General features: G+C 44.3%; 1 pseudogene; it reads left to right on the top strand.

Annotated features, from left to right (window-relative positions):
* Window positions 1-6519: 6519 nt before the first annotated feature.
* On the top strand, window positions 6520-7364 carry LOC102281814 (small ribosomal subunit protein eS6-like; annotated as a pseudogene).
* The last annotated feature ends 6812 nt before the right edge of the window (window positions 7365-14176 follow it).

Below are 14176 nucleotides of genomic sequence, written 5' to 3'. Positions count from 1 at the left end.
GTAGAAAGTATGTGTTGGTCTCTGCCCCTGGCTGCTGGCACAGAGCTCCTGAAACTCTTGTAATTTCCTAAGTGATAAACGCACTAGGAACATCTTTTGTTCTAATGTTTGTTTCTGACCGCAGTTCCTGAAACAGCACTCTTGAAACCCTTGTAATCTGCTGGGTGATAAGAGCATCTTTTGTTCAAATGAGGTGACTTTTGGGTCCACTCCTGGATGAGGGCAGGTCACAAGCAACAGCAAGCCACCATTAGAAGCTTGGAATTTTCAGCCACATCTTCCATTCTCTTGATAAAGGAGAAGGGCTGAAAATGGAGTTAATGATTGATCATATGTATGTGATGAGTCTTCCATAAAATTTCAGCCGTATGGGGTTCTGAGAGCATCCAGGTTGTTGAACAGGTGGAGGTGCGAGGAGAGTGGTACACCCGAGAGGTCATGGGAGCTCCACCCACCTCCCCGCACACCTTGCCCCATACATCTCTTCCATCTGGTTGTTCATCTGTTTCCTTTATCATATCCTTTTGGAATAAACTGGTAAGCCTAAATAAATGTTTCCCTGAGTTCTGTGAGCCACTCTAGCAAATTAGTCAGATCTAAGGAAGAAGAAGTCATGAGACTTCACGGGCTTCCCTGGTGGCTTCCCAGGCTTCCATGGTGGCTCAGACAGTAAAGAATCCACCTGCAATGCGGGAGACCTGGGTTCGATCCCTGGGTTGGGAAGACCCCCTAAAGGAGGGCATGGCAATCCACTCCAGTATTCTTGGCTAGAGAATGCCCATGAACAGAGGAGCCTGGCGGGCTGCAGTCCACAGGGTAAAAAAGAGTCAGAAATGATTGAGTGACTAAGCACAGCACAGCACAGCACAAAGGGGAAGAAGTCATGAGAACCTCTGAGTTGTAGCCAAACAGGACAGAGGTTGTAGGTGACATGGAGACCTACTACTTGAGGCTGGCATCTGAAGTGGGTGTCGGTCTCAGAGAGCTGAACCCTGAACCTGTGGGATCTGACATTCTCTTCAGGTAGGCAGTGTCGGAACTGAATTAAATTAGAGGATACCCAGCCAATGTCAGAGAATTGCTTGGTGCAGGAAATACCCACACACATTTGGTGACCAGAGTGTTAGAAGTGCAGGAATCCATGTGCGTGGTAAAGAAAGTCATGCGAGAGATGGACAGGACTGGGTTGTTTTGTTTTCTGAGGGTATGGAGGGTTTGTTTTTTGTTTTTAACACATTAAGTTGACAGGCTGACTTGCCAACTTGGATTCCAATACTGGTCCTGTTCCTTCTTTTTTTTAAAAAAAAGTATTTATTTTTTAATTGAAGGATAATTGCTTAACAGAATTTTGTTGTCTTCTGTTAAACATCAACATGAATCAGCCATAGGTATACCCATGTCGCCTCCTCCCTCCCGAACCTCCCTCCCATCCCACCCTTCTAGATTGTCACAGAGCCCCTGTTTGAGTTCCCTGAGCCATACAGCTAATTCCCATTGGCTATCTATTTTACATGTAACTTGGACAAGATGGTTTCCATCTCAGTCTCAGTTTTCACACTGATATAAAGTAATTAAATGCCTATCACATGCAGTTCTTGCGCAAAACATTTGAAAACCTCCTTGCACAGCATTCAGTGATTGGTGAATTCAATAGTTCTAGAAAGCTTTTTCCTCCTCCTTTGTTACTTATTCTTCTTCCCCCCACTTTGATCTCTTTCAGTCTAGCTTGTTCTGGATGTTGCTTTAAATTTTTAAGATCTCCAAATATTTTCTGGCATCACAAGTCACTGGGTGATGGACAGAACTTATAATGAGAAGTGCCAGCACTTATTAAAATGATCTCACGTGAACCCACAAGGCCTTGATGCTCAGAAGCAGCACACTGTTTGTGTTACTTCTTTGAAGGGCAGAAAATTACTAAGGAGTGAATCCTTAATTATTTGGTCTCTCACTTGCAAAGGATCTTTTGATGGTCCTGCTCTGGGGTTCTCACACACACAAAAAATTCTTCTGGGCCTTGAACATTCCAGACTCAAAAGTGAAACAAAGTACCAAGAACCAGAAAATCATACATTTTAATCTCAGGACAGATGCTGTTTCCCTTGTTGGCCATGGGTGAATTACTTCCCCCCACCACTTGCCCATCAGCAATGCAGAAATCAATTATTTCCTTGTCTCACTTGAGGGCTGAGAGACTTAATTAAGCTTTTGGAAGATGGTTGTTAGTTAACCTAATTCTCTCTGTAAACTAACAATCCTTTGCTTTCCTAATCGTACCTCCCAAAATTTTCATAAATTAGTCCCCTTTTCCTAAAGTCAGAATCTAGGATGACTGTTATTTTCACACCTGGTCACTTCTATACTTGTGTATGGGGGCTGCGTGCTCAGTCATGCCCAACTCTTTGTTACCCCGTGGACTGTAGCCTCCCAGGTCCCTCTGTCCACAGAATTTTCCAGGCAAGAATACTGGAGTGGGTTGCCATTTCCTCCTCCAGGAGATCTTCCCCACCCAGGGATTGAACCTCTGTCCCTTGCATTTCCTGCACTGGCAAGCAGATTCTTTACCACTGCGCCACCTGGGAAGCCCATTAATTTCTATAAATGGTTTTCAATGATGTTATTATCTCTTTCCCGTAATAGGCCCAAGACAGGAAAAATCTATGGAGAGAGAGCATCTCAGGCATGACCAAGACCAGAGGTGCTGGTGAGAGAAGTACCCTTCTCCAGAAGGGAAACGCCCTCTGGTCCTTGTGGGCCAAACAGAGAATTGCACAGAGAGGAGACTACACTTGCTTCTTTTGCAGTAGCTGGAATCATGAGTCCTTCCTGGCATAAGGAAAAGTCTCTGAGAGTTTTGGAGGTGTGATTAGGAAAGCTGTTTCAGACACAGGTTCAACCTTGGCTCCAACACCTCCTAGTTGAGAAACGCTGAGCCTTTATTTGCGTAATTTACAACCTCTTTATCTGTAAATAACAAAAGATAAAGTCTTCTCCACAGGCTTATTGTAAGGAAGACGTGAAGCCACGTGAATTTCCCTCTTCATATTTCCTTGTACATCTGATCAGTTTCTACAACTAGATTATAATAAACCCCTTGAGGACAAGGATTGCTCAAGTGTATGCAGCCTGTCTCAACAGAGGTTCCACAAGAGAACTAAACTCCATGGAACATTGTGTGAGTGACTATTCTCTCAATTCTCCTAAGGAAGATGTAGAACTTGTACCAGTCTAGATGCACAAGAGAGATTAATTCATTCCATACAATGGATGCCTGAGGGCATTAGGTCTCAATTCTTTCCTACAACCTGGTTAAGAAGTGCTGATAACACTAATCTGCGTAAAAGGTAAACTCCAAACCTTCAGTGGTATAATGTAATAGAAATACATGTCTAAGGGTGTTCCACACTGGCAGGAATAAAATAATTCAGAGCTTTCAAGCTCTCCATGCTTATCTGCATTAAAGGGAGAGAGCAGGAAGCAAGAGGTTTTCTAGTCACATTCCATTAGCTAGACCACAGGCATGGAGTACAAGGCAGGTTGGGAAATGTAGTCCAGCCGTGGAGCCAGGGAGAAGAGTGCTAGTAGGTCTCGGCCAAATATAAGGATTCTCCTCCTGTATTTGGGCTTTCTTGTAGTATCACACAACAGGTGATACTGTTCAGTAAAAGACTGTGAAATTTAAGTGTGAATGAGTGAGTCAGTCATTCACATTTAATCAGTCCTCACCTGCTGGATTCCTCCCTTTACCCTACATCCTCCTTCCCTCTGAACCCTTTCTCCAGTCAGATGCCACAGTAAGACCCAGAAAAATTGATCTGCAGTGTTAAACAGTGTTTGGAAGCATCACTTGGCCTCAACTTCCAAAGCCTTGGACTTGAGTCTCAGTTGGATCAATTACCAGCTGGAGACCTGGGACCAGTTGCAATTTACCTATCAATACAGACAGACATTTCATGCTCCTTTGTCTGTAGTGGAAACAACGGCTCATGGCCCAACTCATGGTTTTGGAGGAAACCATAGGGCTTAATATAAGCTAGGGTACTTTGGGAAATGCCATATAAATATAAATGCTATTGATATTCATTCATCCATGTTGTTATTAACTGGAAATCCTCCAGGCATTTCTCCTAAAAGGGCACCTGTATTAGAAGAGAAAACTGATGAGACTTCTAATGGTGAAATATCAGGCACTTCCCTGAAAAGCCATGCTTCCCACTCAGTGTTCCTGAGTCCTAGTAGTGGCATAAGAATCTCCATAATTGCCATCTCAGGGGAACCAGAGTATGGGGCTATTGTTTGGATCTTTAATGATGGTGTGCTCCAGGACAAGGAGGGACGTGAAAACTTGAGACAATTATGTCAATTTAATTCAAATCAGTGTGGGACATGGAAAGAAGAAAAGAAGAGAGGGAGGCAGGGAGCAGGCAGAGATGGGGTACCACCCCCACCGTTGCTGCATCTCTGGAAACACAAGTGAGCATTGGTTGGCTCAACTGGATTATTTCTGCCAAAGGAAAGGATTATAGAGAATCAGGGAAAAAGTCGAGGTTCATAGACTCTTTGAAATGGGGCAAAAGAAAAAAATCCTTTGTCATTTGCCTAGAAACACGTCTAGGTAGGTAAATTCTATATTAAGCTATTCATCATCTGCGGAATAAGGGTTTGAGGGCAACTGCTGTCAGAGACCTCTTCTTAGGAAGGGGAGGGATATGGTGTTATAGAAAAGATACAGATTATAGAGCAAAGTAGAGCTGGGTTCAGATTTTTGCTCTGCCGTTATTTCTAGTATGACTTTGGGAAAACCTCTCTGCCTTTCTGAAAAACAGTAATTCCTATGCCAAAGGTTTGCCATAAAGACTAGATACAACAAAATGTTGTCAGCCTGCCTACCACATAGTAGGCTTTCAATACATGTAGGTTGTTATTATTATTAAAACAGACCAAAGCATCCACTGCCTCAGTGATGTAGTGATTGACACGCTCATTTCTGGACATCCAAGAAATCACAAAGATTGAAAGGGGCTAAGTATCACTGCCTCTGGGGGAGAGGGGTCTTTCCTCACCATCCTTCCCAGAGTAAATTCTCTCAGCGACTCCATAACTGGGCATGCATTTGTGTACTTGGGTTTTGTCTATCTTTTCATCCAAAAGTAAGCTGAAAGAGGGCAGAGAGCTTGTCTGTCTTGTCCATGGCGCTTCAGTGTAGGACACATTCTGGAATGCCATGCGCTCAATAATGGCTGCTGGAGGGAAAGCATGGAAGGAAGCAGGGCCGCCTGAATGATTAGTGAACATTTTAACACCGACAACCCTCGCATCCCACAGAGAGTGCTGCATTCTGAAATGCAGATACCCCTGGGAAAGGCAGCAGTTGACCGAAATGCATCCTGATGTGTGAAGGACTCCTAGGAGATCCCTGCCTGGGCAAGAGTCTCCAGAAAAGGTGGCAGGGGAGATGGGGGCAGGCAAAGAGCTTGTCTGGCTGTCACCTGGGCACCTGAATCCAGGTGTGCATGTGGGTCAGGAGGAAGCCCTCCCCAACCCAACCTGCCCATGCAGAACCCAATTTGCATGCATCACCCACATCCTCGGTGTACCATCCATCTTCCTTTTCATCAGTGCTTGTGGGGCAAGGGGAAAAAATACCTTTCAAGACCAGACATGAATCTTGCAAGTAAACAAGCTTTACTCTGCCCTGTTGTGTGGGTTTTAACCTTTGATAATACCCAAAGGGCAGGTGGAAATGCTGAAGTAACGCACTGTAAAGCTTCTGTGCTGGGTGGGGGAAACTCTAGCCGTGAAAAATAAACAAAGGAAAAAGCATGAAAGCTACCATGAGTCTTTTCTTCCAAAAAGAGGCATGCAGACATACGTTCTGTGTTTGGTAGGCCCCTTCTCCGTTCTCTTAATCCCCGCTTCCCGCCCATCTCTGCTCTTCCCTCTCTCCTTCCTCCTTTCCTCCGTCTCCTCCTTCCCTTTCATCTCCTTCATCCCTCTTCTCTTCCTACTCTCTCTTATCTCTCTCTCTCTGTGAATGAGACTGAGTTTCATACTAGGTGGGGCAAGGGAGGCAATGACTTGACATTTATGCAACACCTGCTACGTGCCGGTCACTGTGCTGGCAACACCTACACGTGTTATTTCATTGAACCATCCTCACAGCCACAGGGCAGCCATTCTCCCCACCGTGTGACACTCAGCAGTCAACTTGTCTGAGACCACACAGCTAATCAGATCTCTGTCGGACTTCACCAGATACACTACTTAGATATTTTTAATTTCATTCAAACTGAGGAATGTTTCTCATAAATGCACACGCTATGCTCTTTCATCCATCATATCATTTCCTGTGGAAGTAAAAGATGTAGACAGAGAGGCAACAATGAGATCACTGATTATAACATTGCTTTGGGTGGAAAAAAATTATCCAATAGTTGGGGTTGGTCAACTAAATTATGGGATACCTGTGTATAAGAAGGCTCATAGATATTGTGATTTTTCATTTATTGCCCTAGAAACATGATGTTGCTGATTTATTATTACGAGGAAAGGACTCTTTGTGGCACCTTGGAGGCATTCCGCTGCCTCAGAATAAAGCTGAACATCTCTTCCCTGGCCACTGGCTGCTGGAAGCTCATTGAAGTGGACAATGAACAAAAACTTCATATCTTCTATAAGAAGCATATGGCCACAGAAGTTGCTGCTGATCCTCTGGGTGAAGAATGGAAGGGTTATGTGTGTCTGAATTAGCGGCAGTAACAACAAACAGGGCTTCCCCAGGAATCAGGGTGTCTTGACCCATGGCCAAGTCCACTTGCTGCTGAGTAAGGGGCATTCCTATTACAGACCAAGGAGGACAGGAGAAAGAAAGACCTAATCTGTTCGGGGTTGCATTATGGATGCCAATCTGAGTGTTGACAATTTGGTCATCCCCAAAAAAGGGGATAAGGATATTCTTGGACTCACTAATACTACTATGCCTCATCACCTGGGGTCCAAAAGAGCTTCCAGAATCCGTAAACCTTTCAGTCTCTCTAAAAAAGATGGCATCCACCCAGATGTTGTAAGAAAGCCCCTAAACAAAGAAGGTAAGAAACCCAGGACCAGAGCGTCCAAGATTCAGTGTCTTGTTACTGCAGGTGTTCTGGACATATTGTGCTGAAGAAACAGCATACTGAGAAAAATAAGGAAAAGGCTGCAGAACATGCTAAACTTTTGGCCAAGAGAATAAAGAGGCAAAAGAAAAATGCCAGGAGTACATCGCCAAGAGACGAAGGCTGTCCTCTCTAAGAGCTTTTATGTCTAAGTCTCAGTTTAGTTCAATTCAGTTGCTCAGTCATGTCCGACTCTTTGCGACCCCATGAACTGCAGCACTCCAGGCCTCCCTGTCCATCACCAGCTCCCGGAGTTCATTCAGACTCATGTCCATTGAGTTGGTGATGCCATCCAGCCATCTCATCCTCTGTCGTCCCCTTCTCCTCCTGCCCCCAATCCCTCCCAGCATCAGACTCTTTTCCAGTGAGTCAACTCTTCGCATGAGGTGGCCAAAGTACTGGAGTTTCAGCTTTAGCATCAGTCCTTAAGATCAGACCTCAAAAAAAAAAAAAAAAAAGAGAGAGAGAAGGGTAAAGATAGGTTTCAAACAATATGTAAAATACTATCTGGGGCACTTACCTGGAGATCCAGTAGTTAAGACTCTGCCCTTCCAATGCAGATCCCTAGTTGGGGAACAAAGATCCTGCATGCTGTGCTACAGCAAAAAGAAAGAAAGAAAACAAAAAATAAGCAAAAATTTTTAAATAAAATATTATTTTGGGAAAAATATATATAAGTAAACATATGCAGTAAAAATTCAAAAAGAATGTAAACAAAGTAACACTTTATCTTTGAATAGAAGGATTTTAGGTAATTTTTATCTTATTTTGCTTCTGTGTAGTCTTACATGCTTTTTTTTATGATCAGCCTACATCTCTTGAGCAATTAGTTTGTTCTAGTTTTTTCTTCTTAAGAGTAATTTTTAGAATGATTAGAAAGCTGCTTTCTAAAGCATTTTGCTGGAGGGCCCAGAATTTGGAAATGTCTCTATTCTTTTGTTGCTACTACTAAAAGGAGAAATAAAAATCCTAGCCAAATCCTGACATTTGGCCAATATAGTTTCTTTTTTTAATTACATTGTCAGCCGCTGATTAAAATGTAAGCGCCTGAAAACAGAAAACATGTCCTTTTTTCCTCTTTAATCCATGTCCCTTTGTGATGTTCAGTGACTATTCATGGTTCTTTGATTTATTCCCGTTACTTCTTTGGTTTTAGGTTGGGGTTTTTTTTTTCCTATTTTATACCAGAAGCTTATTCATTTGGACTCTTTTAAAATCTAGTTTTTGAAAAATGAAAATGAAGACAAGATTGAAACTTACTTTTTTTCTTTGAATAAAATTCAAGATTGTTGATTGAAGTATCCACATAAGCAAATGAGGCAGGAGGGGTATATTTAACCTACATGGGAAAACACTTCTGAACTCTTTACAGCATCCTTTGTGCCCAGTTAATTAATGGACTGATTATAAATGATTATAACTCATTGAGTCGATTTGGCAGAATTTTCTCCTGGCAGCACTGCATCTCCTATTAGTTTGTGTTACTTGTCAGTATTGAAAATGACACATCTACCTTCCTGACAAATGGCACAGATATTCACTAACTCAGAACCTGTTTAGTAACCTGAGTGGGTCTTCATATTCTAATTTTTCAGATTTTACTGCATTATGGAACTGAGCAGATCCCTCTTTAAAATAAAACTGTGCTTTTAAAAATGGAAAAGTTTTCCTTCTTGAAAAAATACAGCTGTAGCATCCAGGGTATATATGGAAGTGTTCATTACACTCATGGAATTAAAAAATAAGGTAAACTGGGACTTCCTTGGTGGTCCAGTGGTTAAGATTACAATCTTCCAATGCAGGAGGCTCTGGTCTGTGGTCCAGGCACTAAGCTCCCTGGTTGAGGAACTAAAATCTCGCATCCCACATCATCTTCCCAACCCAGGGATGAAACCCACGTCTCTTGAGCCTCCTGCATTGGCAGGTGGATTTTTTACCACTAGTGCCACGAGGGAAGCCCAGAAACCTTTTATTCTGGTTCCTATTGCTATGAAACCAGCCCTCCCATACTTAGTGTCTTAAAGCAACAACAATCACGGTTACCTCTCCAGACTGGGGAGGCTGGGCTGGGTGAGGTGGTTCTTGGGTCTGTGTTGGCTGCAGTGGTGGCCAGGCCTGCAATCAGCCTCCTTTCTCCAGTATTGGCAGCTGATGTGACTGTCAGCTGGGACCTGTCCTGGAGGAAACAGTAACACCTCTCACTTCTCAGAAGCTGGCCTGGGAAGCTGCATCAATCATCACATTCCCTCCGTTACTCAAGAAGAGAAAGAACAGACAGCCCCTCCAATCAGAAGGATAGTCCGCCTCGCATTTGGAAGGCATGGGATGGGCCAGCTTGGGAATTACCATCCGCTGCACCTTCTCAGGACAGACCAAGGGTCCACCGTCGCGTCCCTACCCTCCTGGTCACTGGCTCTGACTACAGGTGGAAGCACCAGCTGGCAATTGATCGTGTTAAAGAATAACTAATTCATAACTTCCACAGTGCTTTTTTTCTACCAAAGCACAAATTCTAAATCTATATTGTGCCATGGATCCCTTCGGCAATGGGGTGAAATCTTTGGATTCCTCAGGGTAATGTTTCCAAAGTGCATAAAATGAAAACATAGGATGTCAAAGGAAATCAGTTATATGGAAACACAGTTACCAAAATAGTTAAATAACAATTTAGTAATAGCCAGCAGCAGGTCTAGTACTGTAGTGTCAAAGTTCTGGTGAATCTTAATGATATTTTGAGATATCTGTAACAATTATATATGTGTGATATGGAAATATCTATGAGTTCTGTTAATGACACTTTCACAAGCTCTGCTGAAACTTTTGTGGTTGGTTACCTACATTCATAATTAAAGGAAATGCTAAATCTGCATTAAAGGCTAGTGACAATAAGGATATGATCTTCTTTCTCATCCGGCTTTGCCAGTCCCTGACTCTGCCCTGCTGAAAAGCCACAGGAGAGAGGCTACAGCAGGGCACGAGGAAGAGCTATGAGTACAGACTTGGCTCAGGGTGGGCAGAGGGTGAGAAAGCAGGGGCTGAACTGCTCAGGGAGAGAAAGGAACAGGAATTTGGGTAGAGAAGAAAAAGTTTCTGGAAGGACAGAAAGCGAGAGAGGATGCTCAAAGGCAGAGGCCTGAGGAAAAAATTCCCCTAGTGAGGAAATTTTCTCTGGCTAGGATGACCAAGGACATGTTTGCCCTTCCCCACCCCACAAATTGGAACTCCCTCCCCTGGATAGCAGTGATGCAAAATGGAATTCCATGCTGGAATGATTGCATCTGAGGATGGAGAGGGCTGTCTGGACTAAGCCATTTTATATCAGGGACTTGGGCATCGGGATTCTGGCAGTCACAGAAAGCAAATCCCCCAGGGATACTGAGGGTCAACTCTACTTGATCTTGCCTGCCCAGCCAGCCCCAGCCAAAGACATGAAATGACTTACTGTGGCCACATTGAGCTACCTCCTTTCCCTGCCAGGCTAGGCTTTCTTCCAACACATCCAAGCAGGTTGTTGCCACGACATCTTCCTGGAGGTACTGGTCCGGTCCCTTCTGCGTGGGCCGAGGGAACTAATTAACTACACTGCTCTCCACTCTCTCCAATTCTCAATCAAATGAGAGAGCCAGGAATGAGGAGATGGATATCAAAACATCTGCTTTGTTGCTACTAAAATCTGGATTGCAGGGTAGGACTTAAATGTGGGATTCCTCCTTCTACTGACTCTACTCCTGTACACCCCATTTTAAAGCTGGGTATGGGCAGGGGGAGGGTGAGTCTATAGAACAGATGTCTGGTGAAGGATGGCTGCCTGGCATTGGTCTAGGGCAGGATGGTGAAGGGTGAGGAGGGCAGAGAGAGCTGCAAACACACACGTGTGTGTGTTAGTCACTCAGCTGTGCCTGACCCTTTGTGATCCCATGGACTATAGCCCGCCAAATGCTGTCCATGGGATTCTGCAGACAAGAATACTAGAGTGGGTTGACATTCCCTTCTCCAGGGGTTCTTCCCAACCCTGGGATCGAACACAGGTCTTCTGCATTGCAGGCAGATTCTTTTCCAGCTGAGCCACTAGGGAAGCCCTGCATACCATTGGTCCATGCTTTTTGGTGGAGTGGAACTAACCCAATGAGAAAACTAGAGGCACACACATACACACCTCTAGTTTCCTCATTGAGTTTGTTCCTCCCCATCAAAAAACATGGACCAATGACTATCACTCACGAGCCAGGTAAATCACTCCACCTCCAAGGGGAAGATTGAGGGGTGTGGCAAGAGACCAGGAGCACTCAGAGATAACTCTAAGTGGAATCTGAGAGCTGGAGAAGTAGCCCCCTCAGTACCCACATCCCAAACTGTCCTCTCCAAGTATAAATAATAATTTTATTTTATTTTATTATCATTGTTGTTATTTTTTATTATTATAAAAAGAGTAGGTCAAGAGGACTCCCTACCTTGTGACAGGGTCTAGATGAAAAATTTTAATACATAATCTCATATAATCCTCACAACAACCTTCTATCAGAGGTGGTCAACTCATCTGAAATTGTCAACTTGGGGCTTACAAAAGTGGTAATTTTGGGTGCTTTGACCTCAGGGCTCCTCCATTTGATAGGTGACATCACTGAGACTTATTTACAGAAGTAAAGTGACTTGCCAAGCTTGTAAGTGAACCATCGGGAAATTGCATTCAAGCCTGACTCAGGAGCCCATGGCTTTAACCTCTGCAGTAAGACAGAGGTGAGCCGTGAATGTGGAGATGCTCCTGGAGGGTTCCGAGACTCATTTCATAGTACAGCAACACCCAACTTCTCTCTCTCAGGCCTGTGCCAGAGACTGAGCATAGACAGACAAATAATGTACAGGTTGTACCTCTGGTGGTGCCTTACACAGCATAGGTGTTCAGTAATACATTTTTAAAAAATTTTTGTTTGTGCCACCTGGCATGTGAGCTCTTAGTTTCCTCACACAGGGATTAAACCCACATCCCTTGCACTGGCAGCACAGAGTTTTAACCACAGGACTGCCAGGGAAGTCCTCCATAATATATTTTTAATAGGCTAAATACTGAAGCTCACTTTCTCACACACATGTGAAAGGAAGGCCTTATCTAGCTGGGAGAAGCCTCCAGCCCTACATCATCCAGCCCTTGACTGTTTACAAAGCTCATTCACACACATCCTCAGAGCTGAGGTGCTGCTTCATTAAGCACCTGATGAAGGCTGCATCTGAAACCAATGGCTGGGCCTGCTTAAGGAGAAGATTCTCCCTGCTCAGAATAAAAGGGGCTGACGACAGAAATCAAGGTCAGAGTGGGACCAGCTTAGAGATCAGGGCAGTCAGCATGGGCCAACTTAGAGTTCAGATGCCGAGCAATCTAAGATTCTGTTTTGCATTTTTCCTGAGCAAGAATCCACCCTGGAGATCTCATCCTCATTTCAAGTCACTCCTGGGAAACAAGTCCTTCATCAGGGACAAGCCAATAGGTGATTGAGCTCCACGGGGACTCGCAGCAGCAGGACCCCAGCCCCTCACTCCCGATTCCTCAGTACTAGAGTCCGGCTGGAAGACCACCCCAGCCTGGACACGCTGCCTCCTAACCACATTTGGAGGACATCCACTTCTGTGGCTGCTGTCACTATATGAGACCAAGTGGCAATAATCTCTTGCCCAGATTATTGATCTGTTAAAAACAAAAATCTGATTGTGTTATCCTTACTCCAGACCTTTCAAAATGGCTCCTCACTGACCCCATAATAAAGCCCAGACCGCTTCTCTTGCACGTGCCTGACTCCTCAGTTCACCTGCCTCCATCCCTCCCCTTCTCTCACACTTGGGGCTCCAGCCAACTGGACTTCTCCACAAATACCTCATTCTCAAGAGAGCCTTTCTCCAGGCTTTCGTGCACACTGTTCCTCTACCTGGAACATTTTCTTCATCTCCATTCCTCTTAGACATAATTTCCTCTGATATATTCCCTGCTTCTCCTTTGCTGCTGCTGCTAAGTCGCTTCACTCGTGTCCAACTCTGTGTGACCCCATAGACGGCAGCCCACCAGGCTCCCCGTCCCTGGGATTCTCCAGGCAAGAACACTGGAGTGGGTTGCCATTTCCTTCTCCAATACATGAAAGTGAAAAGTGAAAGTGAAGTCGCTCAGTCACGTCCGACCCTCAGTGACCCCATGGACTGCAGCCTTCCAGGCTCCTCCATCCATGGGATTTTCCAGGCAAGAATACTGGAGTGAGGTGCCATTGTCTTCTCCAACTTCTCCTTTGGGCTCCTCTATTACCCCACGTGTCCTTCATTCTAATACTTTTCACACTCCTTTCTCTTTTCCCATTCAGTTCTTTACCAGCCTCACTAGATGTGCCTGAGTCATAGTAAGGTTTCAATAAATAGTTTTAGAATGAATAGATGAGAAAATAAACAAAAAACAAAATTAAGACTGGCCTGGGGCGGCACTCACCCCGACACCACGCGCCTCCTTCCTGTTCCCTGGCTGGCCCTCCTTCTTCCAACTGTGACACCAAGGTGTTGCCCACGGCAACTCCAGCTTTTGCTGCGGCTGCCTTCCTGCTATTTCCTTCATATAATCTTCTAAATTTTTCCTTAAACAAAAGATCAAATTAAAGATCCATGTTCCAGAGAATGGAAGGGTATTCATGTAGCCTGTTATGGATCTGAGAGAATTTTAGCTCTACTCTGAGAAAGACACTCGTTTCTGAGACCATTGGCACATGTATATCTGGGTGGATCCAGAAACCCACGGCAGCCTCAGTACCCACTAAGCCAGAGCATGTCAGGAGTAGATTCCCAAAAGCCCAGTCTGTAGCAGTGGCTATAAATTAGAATTCACACTTCATTTTACAATTTGAATCTCACTCAACTGCACCAGGTTTGAGTCCCATCAAAAAACATCATACAGGTGGATACGTATGTATGTATGATTGATTCACTTTGCTGTACACCTGAAACACAACATTACAAATCAACATATTTCAAAAGAAAATTTATCATACAGCTTC

This window comes from Bos mutus, chromosome 6 (assembly GCF_027580195.1).
Source record: "Bos mutus isolate GX-2022 chromosome 6, NWIPB_WYAK_1.1, whole genome shotgun sequence".
Classification (NCBI taxonomy): Eukaryota; Metazoa; Chordata; class Mammalia; order Artiodactyla; family Bovidae; genus Bos; species Bos mutus.
Note: the sequence above shows the minus strand (reverse complement) of the source record. Positions and strands in the feature narration are given on the sequence as shown.